We start from the raw sequence: 21872 nt of genomic DNA, 5'->3' as shown, positions 1-21872 counted from the left end.
CCAGCTGATCACTCCAAATGTATAAATCAAGAGAGGCACCGCATAAGTATTTATGGTTTTTATCATATTTTTCCCATTGAGGTGAGATTTAAGCAGGCTCTTAACTCTGTTGAGCATTCCTCATCTTCTGCTTCATTTCTCTCTGATCTATCTGCTTAGACTGACCAAATCCCAAGTATTTTAAGGTGTCATCTGGCCCCATTGCTCCAGAAGCCTCATAACCTTCGTCAAGCTCCTTGGGCTTTATTTATTTATCCTACAGTTACGTTGAAAAGTGGCCATTGCTGCACTGATTACAGAACGCAAAGAATCACTTTTCCGCTCTAGTGCGGGAAAAATTTTTCTGCACTCCAGATTTGCAACATGGCAACGCAAAATACTTAGTAGGTTATATGGAGCAACAGTGCAGCAAAATCAAAATGAAGTTGGTAACAGTGACTGCTGTGGCTGCTATAGTGAGCAGAGGTGCAACGAAGCACAACGCGCTAATTATTACTATTATATATTATATCGAGGAACAGCACAGTGCCACCACAGCACACACCACACAGCCGCCTCGCCATTCAAACACACATACATTATTCAGGCAATTTTACCCATAATTACCCACTTTTCATATTCAATGGTAACTGTAGGAAAAACTTAATGTGAAATACGTGCGCAAAGTTCCTCTGCTGCACTCAAGAAACCATTCCGCCCTCGCCTACGGCTCGGGCGTAAACGTTTCTTTCGGTGCAGCAAACTGTCACTTTGCGCACTAGTTGCACAAATAACTATTTCCTCTCAAAACACTCAGTGTTTTGCATTTTTCCAAGCCAAATTTCATTCTAATATCAGCAGAAAATGTTCTCACCATCTGCAGCATCTCCCCTAAGGTGAGGTCCACGTTATAATGACAGTGAAGAAAGATAGGAGAGAAACGTTGCCAAGTCTCTCCATTCTGCAACCGAGTGTAGCCTACAGAGCTGTTACTAAATTCAACCCATTAAATTTGATCTAAAAATAATTATCATATCCTCAATAAAATAATCAATTTGATGTCAAATTAATTAAGAACATTTTTTTTCATAAATTGATTGAAAAATTTGCTTTCATAACTGAGATCAGATTTTTATTTTTATACAAACCTGGAATGGCGGCTAATTAAAAAGCTGTGATACACCAATCTGAATTTCAAAACAACAGAAATTTAGTTATTTGATAAGTAATCCAATTTCTTTCAAAAATTATAGAGAAATATAAATGCTTTTTCAAATAAGTAATTTCATTGGAAATAATTCTGAAATGAACTTTCAATTATTATTTATACCGGTACAAGTAGGTCTAACCTGAACGTGTAGGCTAACTGAAGCATGGATAAAGTCTAGGATGGTTAATTATCAACTTTTAAAATGTCATTTCAGGTATTTTAATTTGTGTTTCTCATACGGTAATGTCTGAAAATTATTCCATTGTTTCAAAAATACATTTTAAAATCAGTTATACGACTGTTATACTAAAGTATTTTGATTGAATGAAGAAAAAATGGCGGCTGAGAATATTGTTAGTCTACTTTTGTACAGTCACTGTCAAAAGTAAAAATAAAATATTCTGGCAAACTGAAAACATTGCAAAGCTAGAGAGAAATAGCTCCATCTGTTTTGTTGTATGATAGAAAAGGACAGCAACAATATTGTCAATTGTACACTGTCATTATAACGGGGACCTCACTATAACTGGTGTTCTGTTCCTGCATAGAGCTTTATGTCATCCATGTACATCATGTGGGACAAGTGGTACACATTTCTGGAATTTCCTCTTAACTTGAATCCACATTCTGCTGAACTCATCATTGCTGAGAGTGGATTCAATGCTGAACAAAACCACAAAGGGCTTAGACTGTCCCCTTGGAAGATTTCCTGGCGAACTTGAATTTCGTCAGACTGCAAATGTTCTTGACCACTTCTAATCATCAATACTGTCTCCCATGATGCCATGAGATGACTAAGCAATCTATTGATCTATCAATCATTATTATTATTTTTTTATTATTATAATTATCATTCAACGAAAATCCTAAATAAATGCTGTAAATCACCCCGAAGACTTCTGCTACTGCAGACATTGACAACAGGGTTAACAGCTAGATGGGAATTCGATGAGAACTACTATCCAAAAATTAGTTGCCAGCCCGGAATCGAACCCGGTACCTCCCAATTGCTAGTCAGGAATGCTTACCCTTACACAAACTGACAATCTCTGGTGAGCAGCACTCATTTTATACGCTATGGCTCCGTATAAAATGAGCGCTGCTATCAGAGATTGTCAGTTTGGTGTAAGGGTAAGCATTCCTGACTAGCAATTGGGAGGTACCGGGTTCTATTCCCGGGCTGGCAACTAATTTTGGATAGTAGTTCTCATCCAATTTCCATCTAGCTGTTAACCCTGTTGTCAATGTCTGCAGTAGCAGAAGTCTTCGGGGTGATTTACAGCATTTATTTAGGATTTTCGTTAAATAATAATTAATATTAATAAGCATTTGAATAAAAGCATTCTCTATTTAATTCAATCTGTTTATTATTATTATTATTATTATTATTATATTATTATTATTATTATTATTATTATTATTATTATTATTATCATTAATTTTATCCTATTCTCCCACTCTGCCTCCTCAGCCCCATCAACAAGGGTAACAGGGGTGACTGACAGGCGTTGAGTTACGAAATGAGGGGAAATGAAAGGAGATGTTTGAGAGTATTGGAGGGGGTGGAGCAGGCAGAAAGGATTGTGGAGGGGGCAGTGGTGGAAAAAGGGTAAAGAGAGAGGGAGTGATGAGTTTGAAGGTGGTGGAGAAGGATCGAGAGGGTTAGAGGGGAAATGAGGAGTTCGAGGTTGGTGGGAGTTGGAGATGGCTGGTAGAGTGACAAGAGATGGAGTGAAGTCGGGGGGTTGAAAATCGGGAGGTATTGTCGGGGGTGGTGCCAGGGGGCGAGGGGGGATCCCGGAGCCTCAACCAGGGCCGTGTGCAAAAGCAGGGGCAGCCGGAGCACTTGTTGAGCCCCCAATGCAGCGGCAGCAGCAAGTATCCCCAGACGCGCGATCCCCGGGCACCACTTCCACTCTGACGACATCCTCCTCACCGACGAACGCCCTCCCTCCTCCGCAACACCCTCCCACCCGCCCGACCCGCACCAAACGCCGTAGTTCCGACACTCTTCTCGAACGACGAGCCGTCTCCCAGCCTCCAACTAGACCGTCAACTCTGTCGTTTTCGCGAACCTATGCTGATGTGTTAAGGCTGCTCTAGAATACGCGATATTCACTCCAAACGCGATCTATAATATCCAATATACAGTTAAACATATTATCACGAGCACCGTGTAAACATCGTATAAGTTACGTGTGAGCATCTTATAAGTAGCGTTCCTTCTTGAACAAAGCTTTACCTACGTGTGAAATTAGATGTGTTGAGGATACTTTCAAAGATACGATCAAAACCACAAACGCGATCGAGACGTTCTATAATATCCAGTTAAACATAAATTATCATGAGCACCGTGTAAACATCGTATAAGCTACGTGTGAGCATCTTATAAGCAACGTTCCAACTTGAACAAGTCTTAACGTGTGAAATTAGATGTGTTGAGGCTAAGTGAATGGAAGAGGTAGAGGAATGGTAGAGTAAATATCGTACTCTAGACGACGCGATACATACTTCAAACGCGATCTATAATATTCACTATTCAGTAAAACATATCACGAGCACCGTGTAAACATCGTGTGAGCATCGTATAAGTAATATTCCAACTTGAATGAGTCTTAACAGGTGAAAGTAGCTGTGTTAAGGCTGCTCTAGACTACGCGATCTACACCCCAAACGCGATCTATAATATTCATTATACAGTAAAACATATCACGAGCACCGTGTAAGCATCGTATGAGTGACTTGTGAGCATCTTATAAGAAACGTTTCAACTTGAATAAGTCGTAATGTGTGAAATTAGATAAGTGTTTAGGCCACTGTCAAAGACACGAACAAAACTACAAACGCGTTTGAAACGTTTTTGTGAACATCTTACGAGCAGCTCAAACACAACGTGCAAACGTGATTAGAACGTTTTATTCAAAATTTTTGTCGTTCCATCGTGTAACGTGTAAGTTGTAACGTGCTATATTCGAAGCTGTGTAAAGTGTTATATTCGAAGATTTGACTGCTACGGGGATCTTAATAAGCTTGAATGATAAGATTCTCCATTCTATTGTCGATAATGAACTCTTCCAAGTTACACTGAGCCCTAGTTCAGTTGTCAACGAGGGAATATCAATTTTTGTTGAAATCATCGGAGAAATTAATTTTTTTCAAATTTTTACGATGAATTTGGAAAGTAGATGAACACTATCACCATGTGTTGTATAACTTGCAATTTACGTGAAAACTCTTGAAAATACAAGAGTAAGATTGTGGGGTTGTAGTTTCAATGAATTGCATAGTGTGATTATTCAATTTGTTTTGGAAAGTAAGGTTTTGGTTACACATACCTTAGTAGTTTTGAACATTTTTTCCAGTTTCCAAACATGGATAAATGGTGAATTGGAATTTTAGCACTGGTATCCAAATGATCGACTCATAAAATTTTTCTAAAAATTATCTTTGAGAACTGGAATGACTCTCCTGATGAAAATATTGTCAAAAGCAATATGTGAATTGAGTTAGGAGAAATATATTCCAATTGGTGATAGAAAGATGGAAAACGGTTAATATTGTGGCAATGAAAAGCGTGGATGGGAAAATTTCAATTACCCATTATGAAAATTTCAAAATAGAATAGATGAGACTGAACAAGAGTTACTATTTATTGAAGTGATTCAGTGAACCAGATTCTTATCTGTCAATCAAGAAATTGTATCAGTCATCAACAATAATTATTGAATTTCAGTCTTGTTGGGAGAGGATTGATTGATGTAATCATTCCTACATATCGTCATCTTTTAGAATAACCAATAAGAAAATGAGGGTTGAATGAAATCAAGATTATGAAAAGCAATATATTTGCTTTGATAGGCGATGTTCCAAATTTTCCTTGCACAACACACAAATTTTGAGACATAAATGGTGGTTCTTATAAGCTTCAGTGTGACAGAATAGAGGAGTTTCAAAGTAATATAAATACTAGTATACAAGTGATTTTTTGTTCCTCCAAGTAACATAACTTGTGTGAAGTCCAAGTACATTTCATATTTGAGACACAAACGTTCATCATGAATGCATAAGTGTGACAGAATAAACGTTTGTCAAAGTAATATACTAGTAAACAAGTAATTTTCTGTTCCTACAAGTAACATAACCATGTGTGATGATCCAAGTACATTACTTATTGACACATTAAAGTTGTCGACTGATAGGAAAGTGTGAATGAATTAAAATCTACAAACATATCAGTGAAAAATGAGTGAAAAAACTTGCGTTACCTTCCAAGTGAATCATGAATAATTATATAAATTAGGACACATAGAGCTGGTAGGAATGATACATGTCCTGTCCGCTAATTTATATTGACAATCGAACGTGGAGTGAATTTGTGAACGGTTACCGCTAAAACGTCGTGATGTTTCTACAAGTTGACAAGACATCGATACACATGAGCAACTCGTAAACCCACACTATTGCAGCATTCTAGAGGGAATATCTAGTGGAGAGTGATAACATTTACGATGTGTCTTGCTGTATCGGTTCCAAGCACCAAAGTTACAACGAACTACATCGGAATAACATTCATCAACAAGTGAATAGGAACTGGTAACAGTAACAGTTACAGGAACTGGTTACAGTAACTGTAACTCAACAAGTGCGCAAGTAACTGGAAGTCGGAGTACAGTGACAGGTGAGAGATCAAGCGTTATTTTTTATCAGTTTTGTTATAAGATCAATAGAGAATTCCAAACAGAATTTAAGAAGAATTAAATCATGAAGTAAATGTGAAAATCATGCTATGCATTAGGATTGAGTTTGTTTTTACGGTCCTTTTCCAAAATTAATTCTTTAATATGTGAATCTTCTCTAGATAGATAGATAATGATTCATTTCTTTTATAATTTTTACTTTCCTTGCCCTATTACCATAGGTAAGGAAAGTATTGCTTTCCGAAAAAAATTAAGGTACCCCAATTTCTAAATTTCTATACGTATCAAGGTCCCCTAAGTCCAAAAAAGTGGTTTTTGGGTATTGGTCTGTATGTGTGTGTGTGTGGTGTGTGTGTGTGTGTTGTGTGTGTGGTGTGTGTGTGTGTGTATGAGTGTATGTGCGTCTGTGTACACGATATCTTATCTCCCAATTAACGGAATGACTTGAAATTTGGAACACAAGCTCCTTACAATAGAAGGATCCGACACGAAGAATTTCGATTCAAGATGGCGGCTAAAATGGCGAAAATGTTGTCAAAAAGAGGGTTTTCCGTGATTTTCTCGGAAACGGCTCCAACGATTTTGATCAAATTCATACCTAAAATAGTCATCGATAAGCTCTATCAGCTCCCACCAGTCCCATATCTGTAAAAATTGCAGGAGCTCCGCCCCATCAATGCAGATAGATTCTCAATTATCAGGCTTCAGATACAATTGAAACAAAAAAAATCAAGTGGAGTAGATTGAGCATGGAAATCTCTACAATTAATGTTCAGTAACATTTTCACCTAAAATTGAAAATAAGCTTTAAATTAGAGAAAATGTGATTATTCAATTGCAAATTATTGTTGATTCTATTAATCATTCACTATGAAAAGATAGCAGACCTCATGTGTGTCTCCAGCGTTATTGCCCTGTCACCAGCTGGCTCAAATCTTTGAATAGTAGACTTGAGATGCGCGGGAACACTAGCGTCAGGTGATCAATTTTCATAACGGCAAGGAAAGTTGTGTGAGTGCGCCACACCAGATTTTTAGGATTGAGTTTGTTTTTACGGTCCTTTTCCAAAATTATTTCTTTAATATGTGAATCTTCTCTAGATAGATAAATAATTTATTTCTTTTACAATTTTTGTACAATAATATCACTGAAATAGGCTACAAGATAAACATTTCAATCTCCAACATCGTACAACACTGTATGAAAAACAAATTAAATAACAACTCAAATTCAATTAGCTTAGCCGAAGCCGTCAGCCAGAGTTCAGTAGTTCCTACTAATAATAATAATATCGAGTGACCTGGCTGGCTCAGGTCTGGTGTCAGAGTTTTCAGGTCGCAACTGATCAATTTCAGGGCCTCTGACATGACCTCAATCTTAGATAGTTTCTACTATCTAATCTCGATAGAATCTCCCCCCTTAATAATTCCGATTTCACTTCCCAACTGCTAACAATAACACTAAGCAAAACCCAAAACTATCATCAAACGAACAGACGTAAGCCCCAGAGGGTTCCTCATTATCTGCTTCAAATTTATCATCATTTCAATCTTGAAGAAAATTTGATAACAGCGATTAAAAAGGAATATTCCTCGAATCATTTGCCAACACTATGGAATATTTAAGGATAATAAGAAAACAAAGTTATTGTCAAATTTCACTGAAAATTTATTAAAAACTCTAAAATCTATTCTATTTTTCCTCAGTACAGCTGATGATGCGTTGGTTAACTACGTGAAACCATGGTTCTGTTTTAAAGTTTTTAATAAATTTTCAGTGAAATTTGACAATGTCTTTGTTTTCTTATTATGGAGAGATTTCACAACATCACCATCAATTCTACTAATTTTATTTAAAGAAAAGATTACTAAATTGGTAAGTGCAGAAAGATGTTTTGGAAATAAAATGTATCGTAATTTAAATTCGAAAATTCCAATTACATATTAATAACATATACAATTAATAATATTGATAACATAATAATAATTTTCATGTCCTAACATAAAGAAAGAAGAAAAATGAACATTTATACCTCAAAATCATCTCTATTCAAGTGATGAAAATGTTATATGTCTGTTCTATTTTCGGCTTTGAAGCATCTCAATTTGAAAATCAACTTTATGAACATAATTATCTGAGGACTGAAAATTTTGTGAAGTGAACAACTGACTCAACCCATTTCGAACTATTTGTAACCTTATCTAAATTTGGGAGAGGAATAGCACAAAGTTATCTTTTTCTTCTCTCCCTATCATTATGATGATATACTTATTGAGGGTTAAGAGTAAGAGAGGGCCGACTGCGCCCAAACTTCGCCCTCCTGGGTATGAAATAAAGGCAGTCATTCTATTCTATTCTATTCTATGAATAAATAGAGAACGAAGTATGAAGTATGGAGTTTCCTACATGGCTGGGATCCAAACTCAAGAAAGGAGAGTTCCACACGAGGTGGACTGAGTTTACCAGGCTCATATCCGTGTGTAAATGCTTTCTATCGCCTCCATGGGAAATAGATGAATTATCAAGTTGGATAGTAATTGTTTATATTATTTTTTAGTATTGGGTTTTCTCATAGAGAATCTATTGGAATACTTAGTATAGAATACTGCTGAGAATACGATCATAACCAATGATCATCTACACCTCATCTTGGAAATCACTTATTGAAAATCTACCAATTTCTTTATTTTTGATATCACTCAGCTCACGGGTTGTCAAATAAATCGATCCTCTTTCATGTATCATGAACAAATATCGGGGCACCGAGCTTCGCTCGTTATTTTTATCTATTGATAAACAGAACACAATATTCTCTAAAATGATCGTGTTAATATTTTACAGCTGGTTTATACGTCAGCTTATGAATTTCGGGAATGTGATATTTTGATTTCCCACAGAATCACTCGCTCACTTTTTACTATCCACAGACGACGAAAGTCTCAGCTGTTTCAGCTAAGGATGAATTATTCTTCTTATGTAGTTCAGCGAGTTTTGCCAAGGATGAGACCTAGTGCAATCGAATTTTTATATCATAAACCTACTATGTTCCAAATTTCGTGGAAATCGTTAGAGCCGTTTTCGAGATCTGTTGAACATGAATAACCAGATAATTATAAAAATACAGAAATTGCTCGCTTAATATAATAGGATTATCATTGCACTATTGGTGTTATGATACTAGTAGTTCTGTGAAACAGTAGACCTCACGACGTTTTCTCATCCACAATGTTATCTGGTGTCAGATTTTCCAGATATCTGTTGAAGCATACAATGAATAATCCACTTGTCAGCTGATTGATTATAGATAATTCCATAGTCTGATTAATCCTAACTTCAGAGTAGATCTATATATATATATATAAAAGCGAAATGGCACTCACTCACTGACTCACTCACTCACTCACTCACTCACTCACTCACTCGCATAACTAAAAATCTACCGGACCAAAAACGTTCAAATTTGGTAGGTATGTTCAGTTGGCCCTTTAGAGGCGCACTAAGAAATCTTTTGGCAATATTTTAACTCTAAGGGTTGTTTTTAAGGGTTTAAAGTTCGTCTTTTAGCATGTATATTCTTCTTCTCCCAATCTCTTAATTAGAATTGAAATTTCCATATCATATGTTACTATAGAACTATGATCTAGATAGAGTACCTCTTCGAAACAATTGTTAACTGGCAACTAAATTAATAATTTTGTCAGGTTGGCATTAAGTTGAGTTGACTTTGTTAGGTTGGCACCAAGTTGAAGATTTAAATGCATTTATCGCGGAAAAATTGATTGGGCACTGCTACTTCAATCCTAGGAATATTATATTACTAGCAGTCAGGCTCGCTTCGCTCGCCATATCCGTTTAGCCAGCCGTTTAGTCTGGACCCCTGACTGGATTGTCCTAACATATGATAAAAATGCCCAAATGAAAAATGCAGGCGAGCGGAGCGAGCCTGCTAATCTCATTCTTGGACGATCCAGTCGGGGGTCCAGGGGGCGGAGCCCCCTTGCTATACGGATATGGCGAGCGAAGCGAGCCTGACGGCTAGTGATTTTATATCAGCATAGCCACCTCTAATACAAGACCCCGGCCTACGATATTGCAACGTCGCAGTGTAGGTTTAGAATCTAATACATGATTGGTGAGAAATATTTAAAAAAATACCAGCTGATCTTTTTTACCAATCATATATACATTCTAGGCCTATGCTGCGACGTTGCAAATCGTAGGCCAGGGCCTTGTATTAGAGGTGGCTATGATATTAGTGATATCAGAGTATGAAGGAAATCACTTTTCCTTCCATATTATCCTTAAAATGAAAATTTCCAAAAAACATTGTGTACTCATCGACGCGCAGTTAAAATAGAAATATACCTTTCAAATCTCATAGAGTTCTATCAATGCGTTTGGCCGTGATTGCGTTACAGACAGACAGACGAAAGAAAATCCGAGTTAAAACATAGATCTCACTGCATTCAGTCAATTTCATGCATACTACTGGAACTAGAACAGGTGAAAACCGATACTCGTGGATGTGAAAACTGCGTGTGGTCTACTGTTCACAGAACTACGCAGAATCAAAAAACAAACAAAATATTCTAAAAGCACAGCTGGAATCATTCTACGAATCTTTTATTGTTGAATTCAAAATATGGTGTGGCGCATTCACACAACTTTCCTTGCCGTTATGAAAATTGATCACCTGACGCTAGTGTTCCCGCGCATCTCAAGTCCACTATTCAAAGATTTGAGCCAGCTGGTGACAGGGCAATAACGCTGGAGACACACATGAGGTCTGCTATCTCTTCATAGTGAATGATTTAATAGAATCAACAATAATTTGCAATTGAATAATCACATTTTCTCGAATTTAAAGCTTATTTTCAATTTTAGGTGAATATGTTACTGAACATTAATTGTAGAGATTTTCATGCTCAATCTTTTCCACTCGAAATTTTCTGTTCAAATTGTATCTGAAGCTTGATAACTTGGGAGTCCGAAATCAAATGTTGCATAGATGGGGCGGAGCTCCAGAAATTTTCTTAGATATGGGACTTGTGGCAGTTGATATAGCTTATCAATGACTATTTCAAATATAAATTTGATCGAAATCGTTGTAGCCGTTTTCGAGAAAATCGCGAAAAACCCTGTTTTTGACAATATTTTTGCCATTTTAGCCGCCATCTTGAATTGTATTTGATCGAAATTGTTCGTGTCGGATCCTTATATTGAAGGACCTTCAGTTCCAATTTTCAAGTCATTCCGTTGTTTGGGGGATGAGATATCATGTACACACACACACACACACACACACACACCACACCACACACACACACACACACACACACACACACTCATACACAAACACACAAACACACACACACACACACACACACACACACACACACACACACAACACACACACACACACACACAACACACACACACACACACACACATATACAGACCAATACCCGAAAACCACTTTTTTGGACTCAGGGGACCTTGAAACATATGGAAATTTGAAAATTAGGGTACCTTAATTTTGTTCGGAAAGCAATACCTACCTATGGTAATAGGGCAAGGATAGTAAAAACAAACTGAATATTCTTAAACCACAGCTGGAATCATTTTTCAAAACTATACTGGTAAATTTTAAATTTGAAACTCAATTAATATCCACATTTTTCTAATCTGATGCATTTTGGAAAAAAATGTCACACACTCCAATGTTAATTGACATAGCGATACAATTGATAGCTGTGGTACTTTTTTGTAAGTTGTGTAACTGTGAATGCTTAAATAATTGAATAAATAACAGTTCGTTTCGTCTCACATATCCAAGAATTCAGTGCAACTCAGGAGAGAAGGCTAGGACATAAAATATGGTTATCTTTATTGTTGGGAGGGCGTAAAACTACCAGTGAAACTCGTAGAACTGCTAGAACAATGCACGCCGTACATTCAACACGGAAACGCCAGGTTTTACAGTGAATGAACGAATCCTCTATTGTTTGCCATTCATCGATAAAATGATACTTTCGTACATTATGTTTTTTTATTGGAGTTATCTTTCTCTTGTTTGATTTATATTGAAGTATCCAATCAATAAATTAATAATTATTACTAGTAGTTCTGTGAACAGTAGACCTCACGCAGTATTCTCATCCACAAGTACCTGATAGAAACTCTAGTCCTTATGGAAATACAGCAATAGACTGGCTTCTCCACACATCTGTGTAATCACTTGTCAGCTGATTTATGATGAATAATTCTATAGTATGATTTTTAATCTAATATTGGCGTATTACTTTTCACTTTCAAATTATCCTTGCTGATGATTTCTGGATAGTGCAGGACAATGAAAATGACCTCCAAAGATCAGTCCATATCCTCAATGAAATAGGTCAGAAATATAATTTAAAAATATCAACTAAGAAAACAAAAATTATGGCATTCAGAGGCAAATATCCGGTCAGATCAAAAATTGTTATTAATAATACAGTTTTGGAACAAGTTCTCAATATACATATCTAGGAAGTGACATTAGTTACAAAGATGAATTAGATATTGAGAAGAAAATAGGAAAGTTCCAAATGATATGTGGAAATATCAGCAGGACTTTGGGTAAAAAAGCTAGAACAGATACAATTATGAAATTTTATAAGGTAATGGCCGCTCCAGTCCTCCTCTATGGTAGTGAATCATGGGTTACTACAAAGCCACTTGAAAGTAGAGTGCAGGCAGCCGAGATGAGATTTCTCCGAAGAAGCAAGGGATGTGACAGAAGAGATCATTTCAGGAATGAAGATATTAGGAAAGAATTGAAAATCTGTAGCATGAATGAAAGAGTTAAGGAGAATCGGCATCAATGGAGGGAGCATGTTCAAAGATTGTCAGCTGAAAGAAGACCATTGAAAGTCTATAATTATCAGCCAGTAGGCAAAAGAGATGTTGGCAGACCACGCAAGCGTTGGCAATAATAGGATTTTTTATGTTTATTTGAATAATTGGCTAGATGTGAGTCGGAACAGGTTAAAGCCTGATCCTTGTTTGTAAGAAGAAGAAGAAGAAGAATGCAAAATTTCCAAAAACCTTGTATATACGTCGACGAGCAATTAAAAAAGGAACATACCTGTCAAATTTCATGAAAATCTATTACCGTGTTTCACCGTAAATGCGCAACATATAAACATATAAACATTTAAAAATTTGAACATTTAAACATTAAGAAAAATGCCAAACCGTCGACTCGAATCTTAGACCTCACTTCGCTCGGTCAATTGAACGAATATCCCAATTTAATGCTGTAAATCACCCGAAGACGTCTGCGACTGCAAATATTGACAACAGGGTGAACAGCTAGATGAAAATTCATCAAATTTATAGCATTTGATTGAGATTTTCGTTTAATAATAATTATGAATTAATTATCATTTGAACAATTGCAACTTCCAATTTATTCCGATCTGAATCAATAAATTCATCACACTCATCATGTTTTATCTGATATTGAGCCGAGCCGAGAATATATCAATATCTGGCAATTTTCTGAAGCCTGGTCCATGTTGAAACAGTTTGGGCAAATTCATTTTATGTTTAACAAACAATGTTTGCCCGTGGCCAATGTGGACGCGTCACCAAACAAAATATTTGTGAGTGGGGAGAACAGGTTTCTATCTTATACAGCAAACACTGAAAATGTTTGGAATAACAGTAGTTTTTTGATTGACAAACAATGATTGTTCCAGACTTTTCAAAATGTTTGTCCCCAAGCCCCTCGACAAAAATGTTTGCCGAACATGTATGTCGAACATCCGTTCAGAGTGGACACGGCTTGAAAAGCCGTGATTTTTATAAAATGTTATTTTATAAAAATTAAATTTTATTTATTATTACTTATTACTTATTACTTATTTTCATAAAATGTGATGCCTCAATGATGTTTAATTGAGGTTCACAATCATTATCCTTCAAACATTCCAAACAACTTTATGCTACAAACAATTTCTATACATTTTTAACAGTTGTTAAAATGATTGGAAGAGGCAACAACCAGTTGAATATTTGCTATTTCAGTGATAATGATGTTGAATATTCCTTCTATGTTTGGTTTTGAAGCATCTAAATTTGAAAATCCACTTTGTGTAGAGACTGATTCAAGGACTGGAAATTTTGTTAAGTGGACAACAACAAGGCTGTGCAAAGGCTAAAAATAAATTTTCTACTCAACCAAAAGTTATTTTTGGTCATAAAATGGTTATTTTTGGTCACAAAGGTTATTTTTAGTAAATTGAATAACTTTCTCAAAAATTGATTTTTCAAATAATTTTTGTTTCAATCAATTAACAATAACATGGAGAATCTATCCTCTGAATATCATGAATTTATCTTCCACCGAATTTGTAATTATTTATTTATTTATTCGTGGACAGAATCACAAATCATATAAATATGATTAGGAAGGAACAACAGGCTTGGCCCTAATCTATTCCATTCCCAAATTTTGTGAATAATAAAATGTACAAAAAATAGGTTATGTTTTACTGTGAAACGTTCAAGTTCAATTTTCGTCCAAAAATATATATAAGCTAAACATTTTGAATTTAGAGAAATTGAAACATCAAACTATATTCAAATATAACATTAATTATCACTTCATATTGAATAATAAGTTATTTTATAAAATTTTGAACCCAAAAATACACACAACTTCTCTCACTAAGCACAGCTGTTGAACTTGTAATGTTCTGTCCCGAAAATTTAAACTTTAGGCGCTCATATCTCAAAAAGTAATGATCGAAAAAAATTTTTTTTTTTTTTTGGAAAAACATTTTCATTTTGTTAGCTTGATGATATAAAATGGAAAAACTTTGAAAAATATCACCAATAGGAAGTTATTTTTGCCTTTGGTCAGACTCAACTTCTTTTGGACCATGTGTCTGTCTGTAGTTTTGCTCGTAAGCAGGACCATGTGTAACCTTATCTAAATTCGGGAGAGGTTAGTGAATAAAGCATAGGATTACTTTATTTTTCTCTCCCTATCATTACTTTCCTTGCCCTATTACCATAGGTAAGGAAAGTATTGCTTTACGAAAAAAATTAAGGTACCCCAATATCTAAATTTCTATACGTTTCAAGGTCCCCTGAGTCCAAAAAACTGGTTTTTGGGTATTGATCTGTATGTGTGTGGTGTGTGTGTGTGTGTGTGTGTGTGTGTGTGTGGTGTGTGTGTGTGTATGAGTGTATGTGCGTCTGTGTACACGATATCTCATCTCCGAATTAACGGAATGACTTGAAATTTGGAACTTAAGGTCCTTTCACTATAAGGATCCGACACGAACAATTTCGATCAAATGCAATTCAAAATGGCGGCTAAAATTGCGAGAATGTTGTCAAAACAGGGTTTTTCGTGATTTTCTCGAAAACGGCTCCAACGATTTTGATCAAATTCATACCTAAAATAGTCATCGATAAGCTCTATCAACTGCCACAAGTCCCATATCTGTAAAAATTTCAGGAGCTTCGCCCCATCAATGCAGATAGATCCCCAATTATCAGGCTTCAGATACAATTGAAACGAAAAAAATCAAGTGGAGTAGATTGAGCATGAAAATCTCTAAAATTAATTGTTCAGTAACATTTTCACCTAAATGAAAATAAGCTTTAAATTCGAGAAAATGTGATTATTCAATTGCAAATTATTGTTGATTCTATTAAATCATTCACTATGAAGAGATAGCAGAATTCATGTGTGTCTCCAGCGTTATAGCCCTGTCACTAGCTGGCTCAAATCTTTGAATAGTAGACTTGAGATGCGCGGGAACACTAGCGTCAGGTGATCAATTTTCATAACGGCAAGGAAAGTTGTGTGAGTGCGCCACACCAGATTTTTTTGATGATGTACTTATTGTATGAATAAATAAATAATATCCAACGTCTCTTACAAAAGGAGATCAAATTGTGAATATTTGTTATTAATCCCTATCTAGTGTGGCTTTAAAGAGTAAATTTCAGTTGTCCAGTCCACAGCCTACTTCCAACCTACCAGAGACAAGTAGATCATTAGGCAAGGTCATCATCAAGAACAGAAACATAAAACCGCTCACGAACGCATTCGTGTCGTGCCTCGTGAACTTTCCCCCCACCATGAATCCCCGATGACCCCTTCCGTGAGCCTCTATCCACCACGTGCCCCCCTGACGGGAGCAGCGTGGTCACGACCCTCAAAAGAAAAGTAGGGAGATCTTGTTAACGTTACACTGCTCTTCATTTTCCTTGTCTCTTTTTTCTCTTTCAATGCTTGGCCTGGAACCCTCGTCACCCCCGGATATCCATTAGGGCCGCTTCCTAACATTGATCCTCTTCACAGACCTCTCATTATGTGCGCTACAATAAAGCAATCAATTGTGGCGAATAACCGACTGTCAGCTCGCTTTCATATATTCACAACAGCTGTCTCCACTGATTCACAGAGAGGGCCACGTTATAATAACAGTTGAGAAAGATAGGAGGAAAACGTTGCCGATCCTCTGTATTTTCAATGCCTTCCATAGACGGTTGCTGATACAGGTTAATTGATGTAATATCAAGTACTAGCCGTAGGGCTCGCTTCGCTCGCCATATCCGTCTAGCCAGGGGACTCAGCCACCTGGACCCGACTGGATCGTCCAAGAGGGAGATCAGCAGGCTCGCTTCGCTAGCCTGCATTTTCATTTCAGCATTTTTATAATATGCTAGGACGATCCAGACTAAACGTCTAACTGAACGGATATGGCGAGCGAAGCAAGCCTGACGGCTAGTAATATAATATTCCCAAGAACAGCTCTGATTGAAGTAGCAGTGCCCAATCAATTTTTCCGCGATAAATGCATTTCAATCTTCAACTTGGTGCCAACCTAACAAAGTCAACCCAACTAATGCCAACCTGATAAAATAATTAATTTAGTTACCAGTTAAAAACTGTTCGAAGAGCTTCTCTCTCTAGATTATAGCTCTATAGTTTCGAAGAGCTTCTCACTCTAGATTATAGTCTATATTAACTATGGTATGGACATTTTTCAATTATAATTAAGAGAATAAGAAGAATATTCACGCTAAAAGACAAACTTTGAACCCTTAAGAACCAACCTTAGAGTTTAAATATTGCAGAAGATTTCTTAGTGCGCCTCTAAAGGGCAACTGAACATACCTACAAATTTGAACGTTTTTGGTCCGGTAGATTTTTAGTTCTGAGCGAGTGAGTGATGAGTGAGTGAGCCAGTCAGTCAGTTAGTGAGTGAGTGCCATTTCGCTTTTAGATATAGATATATATATATATATATATATAGATAATATATCTTCAAACCGAAATCAAATGTAATTAAATTCTGTAATCCACCCTGAAGATTTCTGCTACTGCAAATATTGACAACAGAGTAAACAGCTAGATAGAAATTCGATGAGCGCTACTATTCAGAAACTATTTGTCAGCCCGGGAATCGAACCAATCTCTGGATAGCCCTACAGAGACACACTCACTTTATGCTCACACAGTAGACACCACTGGGGTGTTGAACACCTCAATTTAATTTTGCATTTTTCTTTGAAAATTATGTAAAAACAAGTACTTAGACCATACTTCATCATTCCCTAATCATTTTTTGTATAGGCTTATTGATGTCATATTAATGGTTCATTCTCGTTTAAAATAATCAATTCTATTTATCAGCAAGAAATTATATTTTACAAAAATTTAGATAGGAGGAAAACGTTGCCGATACTCTGTCTTGAAGCTGTAAAAATACAGATTTAGTCAGCTGATTAAAAGTGAGTAGAGTCTATGAGGAAGTGGTCATATTAAGGTATGTACATATATACGCGCCGCTAAAATGAGCAATTCACTTTTAATCAGCTGACTATATCTGTATATTTACAGAAACGGTAAGATACAGATATAAAAAGCTGAGCATCAGCTGCGTACAGATATACGCGCCGCGAACATGAGCAATACACTTTTAATTAGCTGATGCCACGCTTTTTATATCTGTATCTTACCGTTTCTGTAAAAATACAGATATGATCAGCTGATCAAAAGTGAATTGCTCATGTTCACGGCGCGTATATCTGTACGCAGCTGATGCCAAGCTTTTTATATCTGTATCTTACCGTTTCTGTAAAAATACAGATATAGTCAGCTGATTAAAAGTGAATTGCTCATGTTCGCGGCGCGTATATCTGTACGCACCTTCAGACTTCGCTCCGCTAGTTCAAATATAGTAAGCGATGTTAACAGAGGATTGGTAACCCAGTAATTCTATTATTTTGTACTGACTTTGTATCGAATATATCACTCTCACTGAAAGAGTCACATTTCTCAATTCTTATTTTGCTAACATCGAATCATATTGCAGTACTATATCATCTATTTTCGCTTATTCATACTTATTCCTCTCATGTTTATATTTGATTCTCCTTTTGGAATATTCTCTCCATTATCATATCTGCTTCAAGCTATGGTAGAATTGATATTTAGACCTCTCTATCCTCAAGATATCTATTACTATCGTGGCTAACTAGACGAGTGAACCTATGAAAGCAAGGTGGCATAACGGAAGAGATAGCCTGAACACGGAGCTCCTTCGAAGTGAGCTACAATTCTCGTCACGGAAAGGCAGTTCTAAGCTCACCTCAGAGAATATTTTGTAGTAGAGGGATCACCTAAGTTGCACGAAATGTTATTGAAAAATCGATCTTCACCCTCTTCCGATACATTCTCTGCTATAGTGAGGTCCACGTTGTGATGGCAGTGGAGAAAGATAGGTGAAAAACGTTGCCGATTCTCTGTCTTGTCAATGCCTTCTATAGACGGTAGCTGATACAAGCTCATTGATGTTAATTAACTGTTCATTGTCGTTGAAAAATGATCAATATCATATTTTAATATCGGGGAACCGAGCTTCGCTCGTTTTTTTCATTTATTGATGAACAGAACACAATTTTCTAAAATGATCGTGTTTATATTTCACAGCTGGCTATATTATGTCATCTTATGAATTTCGGGGATGCGATATTTTGATTTTTCACATATTACTCGCTGGCTATATTATGTCATCTTATGAATTTCGAGGATGCGATATTTTGATTTTTCACATACTTACTCGCTCACTCACTTTTTTACTATCCACAGCTGTTCTAGCCAAGGATGAATTTCCTTTTCAATGTCGTTCAGCGAGTTTCCCCAAGGATAAGAACTAGTGCAATCGAATGTTTATATCATAAACCTACTATGTTCCAAATTTCGTGAAAATCGTTAGAACCGTTTTCGAGATCCTTTGAACATAAATAGCCAGATGTAGTTTACAAACGTCCATCAATATTTTATTTCTTTTATTAATACAGTAACAAAATTCAAATCGTTATACATAAATATCGTTTGGCATGAATCTTGTTCATTAAGAGTCTCGTTTAATATAAATTATGATATAACTAGTAGTTCTGTGAACAGTAGACCTCGTGCTCAGGTAGTTACATTGACCTGTTGTTATGTTTTCTCAAAAATTAATTAATAATTTATCAATCCAAAATGTCTGGAAGGAATCCTTTATGAACATAGAGCTTTTTGTCCTATCGTACCGTGACGTGTCGTCCCGGAATGTGAGTGTGAGCGCTGTTTTCAGGTCTGGCTGCAACTGTCTACAACGTTGATGGAAAGATACAATTTTCAAGATGTTCGATGTTTTTGAACGGGTAGTATTGTAGTCAACTGTCTTATAACGTTGATAGAAACATACATTTTCAAGATGTTTGATGTTTTTGAACGGGTAGTATCATAGTCCACTAGATAGCTCATTTATGATAAATAATTCTATAGTCAGATTTTCACGGTAATATTGGCGTATGAAGGAGGCTCCTTTTCCCTTTTATATTATTCTCGAAATGCAAAATTCCCAAAAACCTTGTATATACGTCAACGTGCAATTTAAAAAAGAAAATACCTGTCAAATTTCATGAAAATCTATTGAAGCGTTCGCTGTAAATGCGCAACATATAAACATTGAACATTAAGGAAATGCCAAACCATCGACTTGAATCTTAGACTTCACTTCGCTCGGTCAATAATTCATGTTTATTTTATTAATACAGAAACAAAATCTAATTCGTTATACATAAATCCCGTTTATATGAATCTTGTTCATTTAGAGTCTCGTTTAATATAAAACGATGATATGATTATCTAACGTTTAATTATATACCTACTAGCCGTCAGGCTCGCTTCGCTCGCCATATCCGTCTAGCCAGGGGGCTCCGCCCCCTGGACCCCGGCTGGATCGTCAAGAATGAGATCATGCAGTTTTCATTTGGGCATTTTTATCATATGTTAGGACAATCCAGTCGGGGGTCCAGACTAAACGGCTGGCTAAACGGATATGGCGAGCGAAGCGAGCCTGATGCTAGTAATATAATATCCCCAGATTGGGGTAGCAGTGCCCAATCAATTTCTCCGCGATAAATGCATTTAAATCTTCAACTTGGTGCCAACCTAACAAAGTCAACTCAACTTTATGCCAACCTGACAAAATTATTAATTTAGTTGCCAGTTAACAACTGTTCGAAGAGGTACTCTATCTAGATTATAGTTCTATAGTAACATATGATATGAAATTTCAATTATAATTAAGAGATGGGAGAAGAAGAATATACATGCTAAAAGACGAACTTTAAACCCTTAAAAACAACCGTAGAGTTAAAATATTGCCAAAAGATGTCTTAGTGCGCCTCTAAAGAGCCAACTGAACATACCTACCAAATTTGAACGTTTTTGGTCCAGTAGATTTTTAGTTATGCGAGTGAGTGAGTGAGTGAGTGAGTCAGTCAGTGAGTGAGTGCCATTTCGCTTTTATATATATAGATTCTAACATTAGTCTCGTTTTTCGATTTTCAGATCGATCTCTCAACTGATTTCACTCAAACCAGGAATACCTACAACCAGCTATGGAAATCAAAATTTAGATACAAATTGCATATCATTTCCACAACAGAGAAGGACTGAGCATGGGATCAATCAGCACTAGTATAATATGGTGAGTCAAGACATGCATTCTACTCAGCACAATTTTATCACATCTATTATTATTGAATTTCCTAACTCACATAACTTTTGTGAACCCACCAAAGTGTTATTAATGCGATTCATAAGTTATGCAATTCCGTTATCTAAGTCTATTTAATCGATCATTGAATTTCGAACAGAACATACCGTACCAAACATTATTCTGTGAGAATATTTTTCAAGATTGAGGTCCACGTTAGAATGGCAGTGGAGAAAGATAGGAGAACAACGTTGCCAATCCTCTGTCTTGTCAATGCCTTCTCTAAAACTGTAGCTGATACAGGTTATTGATGTCATATTAACTGTTCATTCTCGTTTAAAAATAGTTTATATCTATTAAGCAGACATCATATTTATCAATAATTTCATCATGAATTTATAAATCAAGATAAAATATTCTGTTAATCTTATTTTTTAAAGCTGCATAGACAAAAAATTCACAGCCAATACGGCTGATTGCAACCTCAAAATCAGTTAGGGAGCGTACTGGAGGCTATGAGAAACCCTCCAAATCACGGGAATTTTACCCCCCTGGCCCCCTGGAGATCCTCAAATTCTTCGACACTTGAACTCAAAATAGCACAGAAAAATCGATAAAAGTTTTTTTGTTCAGCCCCCCGAGATTAGCCTATAGCCATAGCTGAATTTCAACCAAGTTCAAATGGCGACCCGGGAAATACCCGAGGTTTTCCCAAATACGAATTAATTATTAATCCTACATTGTTAAAGACAATCTGGCAACAGTGCAAAGCGAAGAGAGATAGCACTTTCCGCTTTGTTAATTGATTGACAAGGATAGCAATACAATTGCTTATCAAACACTGCCATTATAACGTGTACCTCGCTATGCATTCTGTTATCACAAATCTTTTTCATCGATAATTAAATTTCAAACAGAACATAC

General features: G+C 36.3%; 1 long non-coding RNA gene across 1 annotated transcript in view; it reads left to right on the top strand.

Moving 5' to 3' along the window:
- Positions 1–4990: 4990 nt before the first annotated feature.
- Positions 4991–21872, top strand: part of LOC120351534 — a 24536-nt gene continuing 7654 nt past the window's right edge. The window contains exons 1-2 of the long non-coding RNA XR_005571451.1: positions 4991–5867; positions 20801–20939. This is a non-coding gene — a long non-coding RNA (uncharacterized LOC120351534). The remainder of the gene's footprint in view (positions 5868–20800; positions 20940–21872) is intronic.

Source organism: Nilaparvata lugens, chromosome 5, assembly GCF_014356525.2.
Source record: "Nilaparvata lugens isolate BPH chromosome 5, ASM1435652v1, whole genome shotgun sequence".
Taxonomy (NCBI): Eukaryota; Metazoa; Arthropoda; class Insecta; order Hemiptera; family Delphacidae; genus Nilaparvata; species Nilaparvata lugens.
Note: the sequence above shows the minus strand (reverse complement) of the source record. Positions and strands in the feature narration are given on the sequence as shown.